General features: G+C 41.2%; 1 long non-coding RNA gene across 1 annotated transcript in view; it reads left to right on the top strand.

Annotated features, from left to right (window-relative positions):
• Window positions 1-3,108: 3,108 nt before the first annotated feature.
• LOC110130724 (uncharacterized) overlaps window positions 3,109-18,885 on the top strand; it is a 74,521-nt gene continuing 58,744 nt past the window's right edge. Inside the window, exon 1 of the long non-coding RNA XR_011482798.1 lies at window positions 3,109-3,235. This is a non-coding gene — a long non-coding RNA (uncharacterized lncRNA). The remainder of the gene's footprint in view (window positions 3,236-18,885) is intronic.

The following is an 18,885-nucleotide window of genomic DNA, read 5'->3' as shown; positions in this document are numbered from 1 at the left end:
AACCACAGCCTCTGCCTGCTTTGGGCTGTTTGTCTCTCTGGCAAAAATTGGGAAGAAAGAAGATAGCTAAGTTATGAAAGAAAGAAAGTTTGGGTCTGTAAACCTGACTTGTCTGATCTTACCATGAATTAGTGGAGAGTTGACAATATCAACTGGGAGTCCTTTTGCGTTTTTGCTGGAGGAAATGGGGCCACATTTGCTAGGCCAACTGCTTAAGCACCGTCTGTGGAAGCCCTATTCCACCTCTCCCTCAGTGAACCCCTACAGACATCACTCAGTCCTTTCCTCTGGGTCTCTCAGGCATCCAGTCACATGCATTGTTGGTGTCAAAGCCTTCTAGAAAAAAACCAACCAAATAGTCTTGGTCTATCCGGGCTGCTGTCACAGAACATCACAGACGAGGCGGCTTACCGAGGACAGAGGCTGGACGTCTGAGGTTAGCGAGCCAGCATGGTTGAGCTCTGGTCAGAACCTGGTGGCAGACTGCTGACTTCTAACTGTGTCCTCACATGGTAGAACGGCTGAGAGAGCGGTCTGGGATCCCTTTTATAAGGGCACTAATCCCATTCACGAGGGCTCCGCCTTCATGATATAGCCTCCCAAAGCCCCACCTACTGATACTATCACATTAAGGGTTAGGATTTCAACGTACGAATTTTCAGGGGACACAGACATTCAGGCTATAACCATATGAGAGAGCAACCCCTCACCTCCAGGTACCAGAAGGAGATCCACTGAACCAGACTGGCCCAGGCTGAGACGGGGCTGCTCAGCAGACAGAAGCAGAAGGGCATTGGGGTAGGTTGGTGAGATCTACCAAAGGCCAGTCTTCACTTACAAATGTCATAGAGTGAAGGAAAAGCCACAAGACCTAGAGAAAAAGAGACTCGGGCAAAGGTGGGGGCCCTGAGGAATGAGAGCAATTGTGGTCATGAACCAAAGCAGCAACGGGCCAGGTGCTCAGGTGGTGGTCCCAAGTGAAGTTGATGGTGATCATGGTGGCCATTAAACAGAGAACATCATGACTCCACTGATTTGGAGAGAAAGGGGATGGACAGTTACCCATGCTGTCCCTCACCTGGGAAAGGATAGAAATACATCTGATTTTGATGCATTAAGTACAGCTTCTAGGAAACACCAGAATCACCCAGGGTGTTTTAGCAAGATGATGCTTGGGTTGTGCCCCAACGCACTGACTCACTGAATCTCTGTGGAGTGAATGGGGTTGGGGTTAGGGCATTCCTGCTACACAGGATGGTGTCCACGTGTCCACCGGCAGCTGTAGCTAAAGAACACGGTGATGACTGATGCTTACGATAATGGTCTTAAATGATCAGGAATAGATAGTGCTCTGTGTTGATCCAGATTAGAGGAGGATAGGATGGCAACCTGTACATGGTATTTTACCATTGGCAAAGAACTTCTGCATAATTGCCTCATTTCCTTCTCATTAAAATCTTGTAAGGTATAGATTATTATATCATTGCTTTGTAGAGGAAGTCACACACCTTGCATAAGGTCATAGACTAACAACTACTGTGTTTTCTGTTGCTAGATCTTTTTATGAAACCCTATCTGGAAATTCCCTGGTAGTCCAGTGGCTTAGACCCTATGTTCCCAATGCAGGGGGCCCTGGTTCAACCCCTGGTCTGGGAACTAGATCCCATATGCCAGAACTAAAATGTGGTGCAGCCAAATAAAGAAAGAAATATTAAAAACAACAACAACAAACAAATCATATCTGCAAACAAGTATCACTATAGAAAAGTCTGTATTAAAATCATATTTCCTCAAGGGTTTATTTATGCATTCACTCTATAGACATCACTGAAGGCCCCCAGTAAGCTCCATAGTATATCAAATGTGGGGGGGGGGGCACCCCCTCAGTTATCTGGTAGACCCAGTTAGCCTGACAGTCATTCCCCATATGCAACAGCTTCTCAATAGCTATAGCTACTGCAGTTTTACTGATAAAGTCTCCCTGGAAAGTGAGTGGAGGTCATTTTCCTCTTTCTAATCAAGCAGTGGCCTCCATATCATCTAGAATCTTCTAGTTCTGGTCTGTTCTCTCCAGCCCTGAACATAGCTCCTGACTGATCTACAGATTCACGGGGATGTGTTAACCTCTCAGATGTCGTCTTCACAGGGAAACTTGGCAGGGAATTTCCTCAGCTCTGATATTTACTTAGTCTGGAGAAGGCCTGTTTATTTCCTATTTCTCAGAGCTCTAGGGGGAATCCCAGGAGTCTCAGATGAGGTTTTCCCTATGATGGCATTTGTATTTGGGTCAGATGATGACATTACCAGGGAGAAGGGAACATGCCTAAAGCAACTACAAGTCAGTGAATGAACTCATGGTGTCTCTCACTTAGCGTCCAGGATGTGTCTCCAGTGTGCTGGGTTACAGCATACCTCCTTATCAGATCTCAGAACCACGAAATGTCTGAGCCAGAAGGGAATTCAGGGCTGATCAATTCCAGTTTTATCATTTCATTCTTGGGAACATTGAAGCCTGGGGAGAGGAAAGACTTTCCCAAAGTGGTTTCAAGGCAGGACTAGGGTTAGAATTCAGATCTTCTCAAGGGTGGGTTCCCTGTAGCTCACCTACACTGGTTCCCACCATCTCTACCCACCTGCTTGTTTGCTTAAACTGTGATGAGGTAAAATCATTTTCAGCAGGAGCCTTCAGATGGGAAAAGAGAGAAGAGCCAGTCTGGGCAAGCCCTACTGAGTCAACCTTGAGCTGAGTTGTCCCAGAATCATGCTCAAACCTTATCTGAAAAGTAACAATGTTGATTTCCACGGGATCAAAGAACAATAACCACTCGAAATTCAAAACCCACACATAAGACAGTGCTATGTGCTGGTTTGTGCCTGGATTCACCTTGTCAGCCATCCACTTCTGAGATGTGCATGTGTGTATAGATATTCACCATGTCCCAGGCTGGGGCAACCTTTATAAACCAGATGTGCAAATTCCTGGGCTGCTGACCTGATTAAAATTTTCCAGATGTAGGTGCCTCTCTTATTTGGAACCATCCAACAGAGCAGGAAGGCTGCCAGGCAGATAGTCGGAGGCTTACCCATAATCTCTGCCAGAGTCTACAATGTGCTATTTAAAGCTAGTTATATAACCTCTCTGGGCCAGTGTTCTTCTCTATGCTGGGACTTATGATACTTGTCTTACGGCCGTTAGGAGCAAGTGAGGACATGATGGAGAAATGTTTGGAAAAGAGTAAGTACCAGTAACCCAGATGGGTGGGTGGGTCTCGTGTTCATTTTGATGTACTGTCCACTTCTTGATGATTAGCCCTGGGCAGAGGTAAGACCTGATAGCTCTTGCCAAGAGCCACTTCTCAAATCAAAGGTTTGTTGTCTTTCCTGAAAGCTTTACAGCGTGGAGGAGGATGGTCTGATTGGAACCTAGATCCCTAGGCACTGGAGCAAGTAGGTTAAAGATCAGAAACCACTGCCTGCCAGACTCCAGGGCAGGACACTGGGGCAGCTTGGTCTCAGGTCCTGGCTCGTGCTGCTCCCCCTGGGAGGCTGGGAACCCCAGAGAAGACTGTGAGTTGGGAGGAATGGTTTCAAGGATGCAGGGTAAAGTGTACCCCCAATGTGGGTCTCCTTCCTGACTTGATATACTTTCAAAATTCTCACTTACAAATGTGGTTCTTAGCGACAAGAATATATTGTGCAGCATGGGGTAATAGAGTCATTATTTTTGTCAATTTAAAGAAATCCAAGTATAGTTAATTTATAATTTTATAAATTTCTTCTGTACAGCAAAGTGACTCAGTCATATACATTTTCTTTTCCATGATGGTTTATGATAGGGGATTGAATACAGTTCTCTGTGCTATGTAGTAGGACCTTATTTATCCATCCTATGTATAGAAGCTTATACCTGCTAAACCCAACTGACCACTCATCCCTCACCCCTCTAACCCCCTCCCTTGACAACCACCCGTCTGTTTTCTGTGTCCATGATTCTGTTTCTGTTTCATAGATAGGTTCATTTGTGTCCTAGTTTAGATTCCACATATAAGTGACATCATACGATGTTTGTCTTTCTGTTTCTGACTTCCTTCACCTAGTATGATAATCTCTAGTGGCGTCCATGTTGGTGCAAACAGCCTTATTTCATTCTTTTTTATGTAGAGCCATTATTTTGTAATAACTTCAAATAGATGGTGATCTATCAAAATATTGAGTCTCTGTGATACACACATGAAATTAATATACCACTGTAAATCAACCTTACTTTAATTTTCAAAAAACACTATACTATGTTAAAAGCAACGTGGTTCCTGGCTCCCATTAAAGCTTGAATCTCCTTGGAAGCCGTAAGCCCAGACGCTAGTATGAGTCACACACATTTCAAGCTAAAGAGTTTGTCAGCTCCTTTTTGGAGTAAGAGATTAACAGCTGGGGAGACGAGAAAGGAGGTAGGAAGAGTTAGTAAGAGAGAGGGGAGAGAGAGGAAAGGGTTGGGGTATGAAATTTTGACCAAGGACAGAATTGTGCTCTTGTAAAATGTTAGTAAGTTTCTGGCCTGAAATAAAGCTTGGGGATAACTTATGACTTGAAAATGGTCACGCTCTCCTGTATCCTTTGGATCCAACAATTTAGAGTTGACCAAATTTATTTTGCTATTTTGCTGTGTCCATTAATTTGATTTCTAAGATACACTCATCCATTTTGAGGAAACATCAAATTCCTTTTCTCCTACTAAATGATCTGTGTATTTAGTGCATGCATGGTAGTTTTAGAAAGTGTGATAGCATGTTGATTGATGTTATCACACATTCTGAATTAATTCCCAAATGTTTTTCTCCTTGAGATGCTTGTTTCATTACGTAATATCTTTTCTATTATAATTTTAAGGTGATACTGATGATGGTAATGGTGAATATGACAGTGCTTTAATTAACAACTTCCTAATTAACTTTTCTTGAACAAGTTTTTTTAGAAAAAATATTTATTTTTTTGTTTTGGCTGTGTTATGCAACTGGCAGTGAAAGTGCCAAGTCCTAACCACTGGATTGCCAAGGAATTCCCGAAAGGCTCCCCCCACCCTCCCTCCATTTTTGGCTGTGCTATGTAGCTTGTCCGGATATTGGTTGTTTGAGGAGAAAGATTGCTTATGGACACATGTACTCTAAACACTCACTACTAACCTAAGGGACTATTAATGAAATTTAAAAATATTTTAAAATATAAAATATATATAAATATAAGTAAATATAAAATATTAAAATATAAAAAAATTTAAAAATCATCCATGTATTCATCCGTCCATCCATTAGTCAGTCCCTCGTCAATAAAGCCACCCATTCATCTGAGATCCAGAAGATATTTGTTAAGCACCTACTGAGTGTACCCAGCACTTGTGTAGCTACAATGGAGCCGCCAGGGTCAGTTCAGGACTGGTTGTTCCCACACGACCCCGAGGCCTTACTAGATGGTCATTAACCCACAGGCTGTGGACTCTGGTTCTTGTGAACGTCAATAGTTACCAGGCTGATCCTGGATAAAATTGTGAAATGTGAGGTTCAGAATATTTAGATTCTGGTCATTGGCTCAACTCCAGGAAGAGATGTATGGGCAGAGAGCAAAATATAATCAGGATATAAGCAAGCCCCTTCTAGGAAGACTTGGTCACAGAAGGCTTGGTCACGTTAGGCAGGAAGACTAACCTAGACTGATTGCCTGCAGTTAAAGCAACAGGGGCATGAATTTGGAAAGATAAACAGGAAATACCCTTTTGTTTCTAAGACTTGTCTATGGAGTAAGATTCAGGGTCAGACACAGGTTTCACGTCATTTCACCAATTAGTCATAGCAAAAATCTCAACCAAATAGGGGACACAAGAGGAGGAAAATACAAATTTAAGTCACTGCTCATGAGACAACTAAGATCTTACTGAGGTGCTCCATTTTTATAGAGAGAATGACACAAGGCAGGATAGAGTCAAGTATGCAGAGTGTATGCAGACAGCAATGCTGGAAACTTCATTTATAATAGCTTGGGGAGAATGACATACTTTGGGACAAACTTTACGAAGTTTATTCTAGTGAAAAACATGGAAAATCAAAATGAGGAAAATATAAAGACACTCTTGAAAAACACAAATGTAGACTTTAACAAATGGAAAGACATTTGTTGTTGTTGAATAGGATAACAACATTATAAACGTTACGTCAGTTCTCCCTTTTTTGTTACTTTTTAAAATTTAATGAAACCACAACAAAAACACCAACAAGCTCTTTATGGAATTGGACAAGTTGATAAGTAAAATTCATATAGAAAAAGAAGCATACAAGAGCAAACAGGGAAACATTAAAAAGAAAAACTCCTGAGGGAAATAGCTCCACTGGGCATTAAAACATATCACAAAGTGGCTGTAATGAAAACATCATGGTATTGGTGCTGGAACAGACAAAAAGACTAGTGAAAGAGAATAAAACAGACCCAAATACTCATGGAAATTTAGTATATGAGAGAGGTAGTGTCTCAAATTACTAGAGCAAAGGTGATATTTTCTAATAAATGGTGCTGAAACAGCTGGAAAAAGATAAAATTAGATCTATACTTTACCCCATATGGGAGAGCAAATTCCAAATGGATTAGCAATCTAAACCATAAAAATACTGGAAAAAAACATGGATGAATTCCTCTTAACCTCAGTTAACAGGTTAACTCAGTTAACTCTGCCTCAAAGCCCAGTCACTACAAAAGAAAACACTGATCAATTTGACTAAATTGAAACAAATCAAGTGAACAAAAAACCCAGTCAAGCACAAGGCAAAAAATTATCATAAACAGCTGTAAAAATAACTAATAAGGGGAGAAAATATTTGCACCATATACTATAGACAACAGGTCAATGTTCCTAATTCCTGTGTGTGCTGTGTGCTAAGCCACTTCAGTCGTGTCTGACTCTTTGTGACCCTGGACGTAGCCTGCCAGGCTCCTCTGTCCATTGGATTCTATAAGCAAGAAATCTGGAGGGAGTATGCCCTCCTTCAGGGAATCTCCCCGACCCAGGGATCAAACCCAAGTCTCTTATGTCTCTAGCGTTGGCAGGTGGGTTTTTTTTTTTTTTGCCACTAGCACCATCTGGGAATCCCTCCTAATACTTGAAGAATTCCGAAGGAACAAAGAACCAAAAATCTTTACAAAATTAGGGAAAAGTTGCAAATATATATATGCAAATGCTATACTCTAGCTAGCAAATTTGTTTTCCATGGGGTATAAGATAGCAATCCTGAAACTACTTTATGGCTGTACTAAGATTGAACAAACAAGTGAAACTATCGTGGATAATGAAAGACACTTTTGTTTTGTTTATGATTTTTTACTGCTCAAGAAGAGTAATAAATAAGGAAAGGTGGAAGGTTAGAAGGAAATACACATACACATCAAAGGATTTAGAAATGTGTGTGTGTGGTTTCCTAGGTCTGTCTGCTGAGAGGCCCTAGGAGAAAAGATACCTCATTAGCAGTGAGTACACCAGATGTCTAGGTCTTAGTTTCTAAACACCATTCTCAAATAAAAGAAACCAGAATGCATTGCAGAAATGGTTGATTCCAGGGATGGGGCTGAACAAAAATAGAAAATTAGCCTGAAACATCTTACGGTGCCAGGAAGTAAAGAAGTACTAAAAACAAAATTTAGGACATCAAAGGACATAAGTGCCAACCTGAAGGTGTTCTTAACACCAAAGGTGGAAGAAGTTTAGTAACCATGTAAATAATGATAGTAATCTATTATAACCCATGGAATAAAATGAATATCCTTTAGTTCATAATGCTATAAATAAATAACTAAATAAAATATTGGAGAAGGGACAGTTCTGTCCTACAGAATTCCAGTCAATAAACGTAGAGAGAATGAAGCAAACAGAAGCTTGGCTTTGGGCAAAATCACACTCAGAGCTGTTAGAAGCAAGAAAAGAACCGCTGATGGCTGCTAAAATCAGTAAGCAAAAGTATGAGGACAAACACACGTTTGCAGAGCCTCGAACTATTTTCCGATAAGGTACTCATTAATTACAGAGGAAAAAATGGTGAGTTTATACCGGAGCAACTTACCATCTGAACCAAGTGGCCAGGATTAATGTTACCAGTGATAACACATCCTGACATCATGCGCCCCGATGTGACGCACGAGAAAGGCGTGACATCATTTCTGCAGCATCCTTGCCAAAACGCATAATCTCAGTCTGTTCACAAGACAACATCAGACAAACCCTCAAACTGACAAACTTTCACAAGCCAGAAGAGACTAAGCAGATGTGAAGACTAAACACAGTGTGGAATTCTGGATTGGATCCTGGACAGGGAAATGGACATCAGTGGGAGAACTTTTGAAATGCCACCAAGATCTATAATTTAGTTAATAGGGCTGTATTAGTTTAATGTCCTGCTTTTGATAATTTGAATGCTTGTGTCATGTAAAATTTAATATCAGGGGAGGTTGGGTGACCAATATATGGACATCTATATTATTTTCACAATTTTTTCATAATCTAAAATTGCTTAAATTTTTTTTAAGACCACCTGTGTGTTTCCTGTGTCAAAGATCCAAAGTCAAATAAACACAAATCTCCCATAGCTTCTCAAACTCCTCTTTGCTGAGTTACTGCACACAATTCATTTTTGTATTATTTGTCCAGTTTGCACCCTCTATGTACTCAATCCTAGAAGACGTAAGTCAAAATACAATCATATGTTAAACATTTTCACTTCCCAGCAATGAAAAAACTCTAAAGGGAAGCAAAATTAAAAGTCTGGAAGCAAAAATAAAAGTGCCTATTGGTTTAACTTCTTTGATGTGTGTGCCCTGTCACTTCAGTCGTGTCCAGCTCTTTGGGGCCCCATGGACTCTTTGCGGCTCTGTGGACGGTAGCCTGTCAGGCTCCTCTGTCCGTGGGATCTCCCAGGCAAGAGTACTGGAGTGATCTTCCCGACTCAGGGATCAAACTCACATCTCCTGCCAATGCAATTTCTTCAGAGATCACTTCAGAGAAATTGCTTCTGCATTCCAAGGCCCCGGTGCCTTAGAAAGCTAAAGGCATTGGAATGAGACGAAATGAATCCTATCTGAGTCATGTGAATCAGCTTGGTTTCCCAAAACCTCTTGTATAACTGCCCCCTGCTTCCTGATGTTCTAGTACAATAATTACTCCTCCTGACCCCCACCCCCCGTAAATCTGCTCTCCACATCAAACGGGAAGCAGCTTTGTCATAATTAGCTGGCTGTAGCTAGAGTGGGGGCTAAAGTGAGGGAAAACCTGGTGACAGGGAGGAACGGTGGGGACAGAAGACCAGAAGGACCTTGGATGAAAGCTAGGGGTGTCTGCACCAACTCACAGGAGCCTGGTTCCTTCTGCCTTCTGCAGAGGTTCTGTGTGAAGGAGGTATGGTGGGAGCGGTGATGAAGTGCTGGGGGAGAGGGAAGAGAGGCCTGCTACAAGCTGGCCAAGGGTATCTTTGAGGGATGCAGAGGTTAGGGAGCACACGAGTCTTTTCAAGAGCATGGTCAGAATTACATATCCCTTTGCTAGTGGCCCTATGGCCACACAAACAGAGGCTGTCAGTGTCCTATCTGGGGTGGGGACCTCTAGGAAATTGACCAGGAACTCCACTGGGAAAAAAATGCCAGTGGCTGGACCACTAAGTGGGCTCCAACCTGAGGAGCACCTCTGATTTGCTCCTGCAGGCAGGCACATCCCCAAGTCCATCTCTAAAGACAAATCAGGTCCACCAGCCTTGGGCCCAGACGCTCCAGGTCGCGAGCTACACGGTTCATCAGAGGCCCTGAAGGTCCGCCTTCTGGCTTTGTTCCAGTGGATTAGCGGTGAGTGGATGGATGATGGGCGATCGATACTTTCAGGCTTATGAAGTGGCTGTGTTACCTCTTCTCCTAATAGATCAGTTTCAGTGGGAGAAGGCGTGAAGGAGGTCAGATGAGCACAGGCACTGTCCAGAGTGGGCATCCAGGGTGGACACTGGCACCCGGACAGCCTGCAGGCAACAGGGCTTCAAGAATGAGCTGGGCCTCCCTGGACAGGATGCAGAAAAGCACAAGTTCGGCCCAGGGCTGTGGTCAGACTTTGGCAGCATCTCCCAGGGGGAGGCTTCTTTGGGGGCTGTGGAATGGCCAGGCAGAGCCAGAGCATCCATCTGGGCAAACGCAGGAGAAAAGCGTTTCCACTACAGGGGAGACTCAGGCTTCTGGGATTGGGGCACAGGCTGCCAGATTATGGCTCTGGGCCTCTTCTGGTTCACTGCCTGGGTTGTAAATAAAGTTTTATTGGAACATAGCCATGCTGTGTCCAGGTTTTGGTGTATTGTCTATGGCTACTTTCATGCTTAAATGGCAGAGGGATTAGCTGTGACAGAGGTCATACGGCCTGCAGAAGATAGGTATTGTATTGTACGCCCTGGTCTAGGGCATATTGGGTTCTGTCTGTGCTTTCTAAAAAGATAAAATCCCCTCTCAAAAATAAATGCCTTGGGACTTCCCTGGTGGTCCATGGTTAAGACTTTGCCTTCCAACGCAGGGAGTGTGAGTTCAATCCCCAATGGGAAACTAAGATCCCATGTGCTTTGCAGCCAAAAAGCCAAAACATTAAAAAAAAAGCCAAAACAACAACAACAAAAAATCTTTCCTTTTCTCCTTTGCCTTTTGCTTCTCTTCTTTTCACAGCTATTTGTAAGTCCTCCTCAGACAACTGTTTTGCCTTTTAGCATTTCTTTTTCTTAGGGATGGTCTTGATCACTGCCTACTGGACAATGTCACAAACCTCCATCCATAGTTCTTCAGGCATTCTGTCTATCAGATCTAATCTCTTGAATCTACTTGTCACTTCCACTGTATGGTCGTAAGGGATTTGATTTAGGTCATACCTGAATGGTCTAGTGGTTTTCCCTACTTTCTTCAGTGAATGTTTATTGATGAATAAATGAAAGAAAAAAATGAATGAATGTGTGGATAAATACATAATCGAAATCTTCTAGGGAAATCCACAAAAAGATTGTGTGTGTTTGTATATTAAAGGAAGGTGCTACAAATCCATACTTCTGTCCTGGGGTTGGGAGTGCTTCTGAGCAGAAGAGTCAGTCTTGTTTCCAGTAGCTCCATCCCCATCATGGATTTTCCATACACATTCCTCCACCCCCAATCCCCACACACAGGGCCAAGGCCTAAATTCCCCAACATTGGGAGAGCCTCCACCCCTGCCCTGGTTCTGAGCCCAGATTTCAAGTTGTTAGGACTCCATGCTCTGTTGTGGGGGCAGTGAAAGCTCAGAAGAAAGCCTTCTGCATTTCTTCAGCCAGTGGTCTTTTCCCCAAGATCTGCTTCCTCCTGAGTCCACATACGAAGTGCACTACAAACCATGCCATTCTCTCTCCTCACCCTGAACACCTCTGTCATTCCCCAGCTCAGACCTTAAAGCCCGTCCGAGCACTGGCTAAGGACACAGGTGGTCTGCCTCCTCCCCAGCTTCCCCCCCAATCTCACGCTCACACCCCGTGATCTCAGAAGGCAGCACAGAGTAGTGGTGCCCGGGCAGTCAGGCAGGATCAGAGGAAACCCCCGCGCCTGCCCGAGTCCTCTCCAAACCTCAGCTGTAAATGGGAAGAGCAATCACTTACCTCATGGGATTATAAGAATCAAACCGCCAAATAATAAGTACCAGAGAAGGTGTGAGGAAAAGGGAACAAACTGTTCTACACTGTTGGTGGGAATGTAAACTGGTGGAGCCACTCTGGAAACAGTATGAAGATTCTTTAAAAGACTAGAACTGCTAAGTGATCCTGCAATCCCACTTTTGGACATATATTCAGAGAAAACTCTAATTCAAAAAGATACATACACCCCAGTGTTCTCAGCAGTACTGTTTACAAGATGCAGGATATGGAAGCAACCTAAATGTCCATTGACAGATGAACGGATAAAGAAGATGTAGTAAATATTCACAATGAACTATTACTCAGCCATAAAAAGCGTGAGATAACACCGTTTGCAGCAACGTGGATGTACCTAGAGATGATCATACTAAGTGAAGGAAAATTGGACAAGAAAGACGAATATCTTCTGATATCACTTATACCTGTAATCTAAAAAAAATGATACAAATGAACTTATTTACTAAACAGAAACAGATTCATTAGACAAAGAAAACAGACTTATGGAATGAAAGGGGAAAGGGGGAGGGAGGAATAAATTAGGAGTTTGGGATTAATAGACGCACACTAGTATATATAAAATAGATAAACAACAAGGATCTACTGTATAGCACAGGGAGCTATATTCAAGATCTTGTAATAACCTATAATGGAAAAGAATCTGAAAAAGAAAACACACACACGTATGTATGTATGTATAACTGAATCACTCTGATACACACCTGAAACATTATGAATCAGCCATACTTCAAATTTTTTTTAATGGAGAAAAACTTTAACTAAAGAACCAAATGGCAATTTACTATATGAAAAAAATGATTACTATTCAGTCCATAAACTGAGTGAGCAAAATGATATATTTTCTTTTCCTTTAAAAAAGTAACTCAACTCTGTCTTCCAGTTTCTGTCCTAGATGTGGCAACCTAGAAACATATTGCTCCCACCACTGCAAAGATTTTTTTTTTTTTAAGCTGGAAAAATGACAAGTTGACAACTTTTATTGAACCAATGGGAGAACTGAGGACAACCAACTAGAATGAAATCCAAGAAGAAACAAGTGCCCACCGGGAGAGACAAGGAGTGAGCATTGGCCGACACAGCTAGACTGCAGCAAGAATTCAGTCGGAATGCTTAAGAGACTAGTAAAGACAGAAAGTGTGAAGCCCAAGGGGGGATTTTTTTTCTCTCCAGACCACAAGGTTAGGGAGAGTCCTTGAGGAAGCACCTCTTGTGATCCAGGCCCCGGGGAAGTGAGCATCTGCCACCACAGGAGGGACACTACCTGCCCCGGTCCAGGTGTTTCTCCTCAGTCCGTACTGTGGGGCCAAAGCCTTAATCCGCAGGGTAAAGGGCAGCGACACCATAGCCATAGGAGGCATTATATAAGGGTGCACAATTTATAAACAATTTGAAGATGAATAAAATAACATACATTTCGCTCATATACAAATTAATGCAGTGTTCTGAGTACCACCGTACACATGCATTTAGATTGCAAATGAGCTCAGCTTCAGCAGTTCTGTCACAGCCTGAGAAAGTGAGAGATGCATTATGTGGCTAGGTTGATATTAATAGCAGTGACCTCCAGAACTGTCCCTCCCCAAGAACATACACGACACAAGAAGTGACTACACAATAGTTTTGCTCACATCTTAATGGTCCAAACGTAGATCATGCCCGAGAGACTGGAAAATAGCGTTTGTTCTGGATGCCCACATGTCCTACTAAAAATATCAATAGCCAGGAAAGCAATCCAAAAAAATGGACAGAAGACCTAAACAGACATTTCTCCAAAGAAGACATAAGATGGTTAATAAAGACATGAAAAGATGCCCAACATCATTCATTATTAGAGAGACGCAAATCAAAAGTACAATGATTTATCACCTCACACTGGTCAGAATAGCCATCATCAAAAAATCTACAAACAATAAGTGCTGGAGAGGGTGTGGAGAAAAGAATACCCTCTTGCACTGTTGGTGGGAATGTAAATTGATACAGCCACTATGGAGAACAGTATAGAGATTCCTTAAAAAACTAGGAATAGAACTACCCTATGACCCAACAATCCCATTATTGGGCATATGCTGTGAGAAAACCATAATCGAAAGAGACGCATGTACCCAAATTTTCATCACAGCACTATTTACAATAGCTAGGACATGGAAGCAACCTAGATGTCCATCAACAGGTGAATGGATAAAGAAGTTGTGGTACATGTATACAATGGAATATTACTCAACCATAAAAAGGAACACATTTGAGTCAGTCCTAATGAGGCAGATGAACCTAGAGTCTGTTATATAAAGTAAGTCGGAAAGAGAAAAACAAATATTGTATATTAATGTATATATATGAAATCTAGAAAGATGGTACTGATGAATCTATTTTCAGGGCATCAGCGGAGACACAGACATAGGAACAAAGTTGTCAACACAGGGGGGAAAGAGAAGTTGGGACAATTGAGAGAGAAGCATGGAAACCTACACAGGATCGTATGTAAACTAGATAGCCAGTGGGAACTTCGCTGTATGATGCTCAACTCAGGTGCTCTGTGACAACCCAGAGGGATGGGATGGGGTGGGAGGTGAGAGGGAGGGTCAAGAGGGAGAACCTCCTGTAGGTATTCATGTATAACTATGGCTAATTCACATTGATATATGGCAGAAATCAACACATTATTTAGAGCAATTATCCTTCAACTAAAAATAAATTAATTTAGGTTCAAGAGGGAGGGGACATATGTATACCTGTGGCTGATCCATGTTGATATTTGACAGAAAATAACAAAATGCTGTAAAGCAATTATCCTTCAATTAAAAAAAGAAAAGAAAAAATTAATTTAAAAAATATAGAAATAACTATAGAACAGAGGATCTTCTTTGCTACAAAAGGGACTATTTTTCTGTAATTCCACTTGATTTTCCAATATTAATTCCACATTAATGTTGCTATACCATTTTTTGATCAGCATTTGCATGATATGTTTTTCCCATTTCATTCTTTTCAACTCGTCTGAATGAATTTGCTTCAGCACAGTGTCTTGGTTATAGCATGTAGCTGGATTTTTTTTTCTTTTTTTCATTCAGTGTGATAAATACATCTTTAAATAAGTGACTCATATCCACTATATTTATTGCGAACCATCTTATTTTTGCTTTCTATTTGCCATGAATTTTCCCTTTTTTTTCTTTCCTTTCCCTTTGTCAATGCTGTATGTTGAGTTGGGATAGAACTGTATAGGTCTCTGCCCCCTGCCCCTCTTTTTATTACTCTACTATTTGGGAGCTATTGATTCTACTACTAATCATGTAACGATTTGCATTTAAATCTTAACGTCATATGAACCCCCTGAGGCAGGTGAGATGTCTCATGCTCAAAGATATTCAGACTTGGTTAGGAGCCCAGTGAAACTCCCTGGGATGTGCTTACTGGCTCTGAGTAGCCCACTTGGTGTGATGAATATACTCCTAAGTCAACCATTGCCGTGGGGATGGGAGTGGAGGGGCAGTGGTACTCTCCTTGGTCATGCCTGTGTCATGGACCAAACTGGTAGTCAGGGGGAGGGATTAGACTCACCCAAACAACAGAGAGAATTCATGAGAAAGTGGTGTTATTGACAAAAGAAGGGGGACTAGAGGTCCGCCCAGGAGGATCCACCCTAAATGTGTATATAAACAACAGAACTTCAAAATATATGATAGACCTGGTAGAAGAGGAGAGGTAGACAAATCCACAGTTGGGTAGAAAGCTCACAACTTTGTTTTATTTTTCTCCGCAACACTGGAAAACTGGAGGATAAACTTTCTCTCGCATGCGTGAAAAATTGGAAGATTAATAGCTCCTTGTGCTCAAGGGAGGAAAATTATTTTTTTTCCATTCCATTATTCTGATTTAGAGTTTAATGGGCCATAGAAATGGCTGCAAAAGGAAAAGAGAAACAGAGAGTAGCTTTGAGATTGAGCAACGAAGGGAGGGATTTCACCCAGCGGAAGACAGGTCAGAGACGGGAGTGGAAGTGAGTCTAAGAGTGGAGCACACACCACTGCGAGGCAGCGCTGGGAGGTGATGAGGCCTCACCTGACGGGCAGTGTGGACTCACTGCGGGAAAGCTTGGCAGGAGAATCAGTGGGGTAGGGGGGACCTAATGAACAGTCCTCTACTTAGCCTAAGAAATGGCAAGTTTAGTTCTCCTCTTCCAAAGATACAGGTATTTGTAAAGTAATTAGCCTCCAACTAATAAAAATAAATGGGAAAAAAAAGATACAGGTATTTCACTGGAATTGTACTTAACCTATATAAACTTGAGAAAAACACTGGCTTCCCTGGTAGCTCAGCTGGTAAAGAATCCGCCTGCAATGTAGGAGACCCCAGTTTGATTCCTGGAATGGGAAGATCCGCTGGAGAAGGGGTAGGCTACCCACTCCAATATTCTGGCCTGGAGAATTCCATGGACTGTATGGTCCACGGGTCGCAAAAGAGTAAGACACGACTGAGTGACTTTCACTTCACTTTTATAGACACTAGTAATAAAGGAATACAGTAGTTAGTTACTTAATGTTCAGGTCTGCCCTATTTTACTTAACATTTTTAGACTAGAAGCATCTTTAATAATCAATCTTTTGTTAGCATTTTTACTCTTTGCATTTTTTTAAAAAGTCAGTTCAATTTGTTTTCCAGCTTCCTGAAATCAATGACTTTTAATTTAAATAACCTAGTTTGACATAGAGGTTTGAATTCTGCACTAGATATCTTTATTTTTTTAATACTTAAAATATAGTTGATACTTTCCTATGTGCCTTTAGAAGTTACTGAGTTTATCAATTCTCTATAAGAAGTATTCTTGTCGGAAGGATTTTCATGTTTGACATACAACATGGTGGAGTTTTGATCTGTCTTCAAACATTAGAAGCATTTTAAAGATTACTGAGGATCAAATATTTACAGATTAAACAACTTGTGTTTTTTGTATTTTATGGGACCTATCAGTTTACCTGGAGTAATGCGTGTTACATACATAATTGTTGCTGAAGCTGACAAGTGTGCATTCCCCATGGGTCATCACAGCTGCAGTTAGACTTGTGGTGCTCAGCAAGCAGACCAGACCCAAAGCAGTACCTTGTAGTTTTTCTTCATAGACTATTTCTCTGCAGTCAGTGTCTCAAACTAATTTGCCGAATGAGCCAAAGAGCCACAGTTCATTTTTTGGAGACACTGGTGCCACAATCAGAGAATTAGGAAATGTAGAAAATTAGAGTTTGATGCCAGTGACAGTAAAACATAGGAGTTTTTCATTTTTCTCTCTCTCTCTCTTTTTTTTTGAATTCCTCAAATCATAGTTTATTTCCTGAAATTCCCAGTACATAATTTCTAGGAATTAAGGCAAGAAATCAATGCTACTTTTAAGCTCCTCTACCATGTGAGAAATTTCCCAGAGAAACAACACTTGAGACCTCGGAGCAATACTGGCCAGAGGTTATATTAGGTTCTTCAGTCCCTCAAAGCAACAACTTAAAAATAACCATAGTTTGTTCTTAAAAAGAATTCTAGGTAGCTGCAACCTTTCAATGGAGTAGCAGTCTAATAGGAAGAGATTCTATACTGTGGCTATAGCAGCTAGGTTTTGAGAAACTAAACTGGATCATTGTACCTAAAATCCCCAGCTTGCCCATTAGAAGTTAAACTCTAGAAACAGTAAGGAACCATTAAATTTTCACCATTTAAAAAATAGCTTTATCAAAAAAAAAAAAAAGCTTTATCATGCACCTTCACTCATTCTTCTCTTTGCTCTCAATATACATGTTTCCTTCTTGCATGTAGAAAATATTTTCAGTGGTTTTTTGACTCTTCAGCAATGCAAATCTCTGCCCCCTATTCCCCTAGTTCCTTCTTGGTAAATAATGTTAATTTTCCAGTAGAAGGTGGAGTACATTATCATCAAGCACCGTTTGTCTAGCCTCCTTACACACGAAGAAAGTTATGGGGCCGTGTTATACACCTGGAATTCCTTAAAGATACTTACTTTCTAGTAAAATACTTGTATTTACGCATATACATTATTTTTAAAATCTGTGAAGAATTCACTGAAGCATGAAATCACCTTTTATTGAGAAGCTAAAAATGTATCAAAATGCATATAACAATAGTTAATCTAAATACTATCTCCTATCAAATGTACCACCATCCTCCAAATCTAGAGCATGTGCAGGCATTAACTGTATTAATCACGGTTAAGTGTGAAACCTTGCTTCGAAACATTGCTATTAATTCTCAGAAGATATACACTAGAACCACAGGAGTAACTGGAAGGCAAGTGGCTGAGGAATACAGTTAGAAAACAAAGCTTTGAGTGCTCAAAATGCTTCTCTAGAAACTACTGCATTCCCCATGGTATTTAGGAAGGGCAATATTAAAGAATGAGTGTGAGTGATAGTTGCTTAGTCATGCCTGACTCTTTGCAACCCCATGGACAGTAGCCTACCAGGCTCCTCTGTTCACGGAATTCTCCAGGCAAGATTACTGGAGTAGGTTGCCATTTCCTTCTCCCATTTTTTTCTCTTATTATAAAGTTTCTTAGATACTACAGTGATTTTTCTAAAGAAAGAAATGTATTTCTTAAGTTATAAGACTTGAAAGTCAAAATTACTCCTTGACCCAGTGGGTACAGAATGGAGGTTGTGTTAACAGGCATGAAAACAACATAAATCTTGTCGTTTATCTCTGTAAGAGCTCTTGGGTGGCCAGGTGTACTGTCAATGAGTAATCATATTTTGAAAGAAATATTTTTTTCTGAGCAGGAGGTCTCAACAATGGGCTTGCAATATTCAGTATACCATGTTTTAAGTTGTCATCCAGGCTTCATTTTTCTGTTTATAGAGCATAGGCAGAGTAGATTTGGCATAAGTCTTAAGGGCTCTAGGATTTTCAGAATGGTAAATAAGCATTGGCTTCAATTTAGAGTCGCCAGCTTCATTAGTCTCTAACAAGGGAGTCAGCCTGTCTTTGAAGATTTGAAGCCAGGCATTGTCTTCTCCTCTTCAGCTATTAAAGTCTTGGATGGTATCTTCTTCCAGTAGAAGGCTGTTTTGTCTACATTGAAAATCTGTTGTTCAGAGTAGCCTCCTGTATTAGTTATCTTAGCTAGGTTTTCTGGATGACTTGCTGCAGCTTTTATATCAGCATTTAC

Source organism: Odocoileus virginianus, chromosome 22 (assembly GCF_023699985.2).
Source record: "Odocoileus virginianus isolate 20LAN1187 ecotype Illinois chromosome 22, Ovbor_1.2, whole genome shotgun sequence".
NCBI classification, from domain to species: Eukaryota; Metazoa; Chordata; class Mammalia; order Artiodactyla; family Cervidae; genus Odocoileus; species Odocoileus virginianus.
The sequence above is the reverse complement of the archived record's forward strand: the minus strand, read 5'-3'. Positions and strand labels throughout refer to the sequence as shown.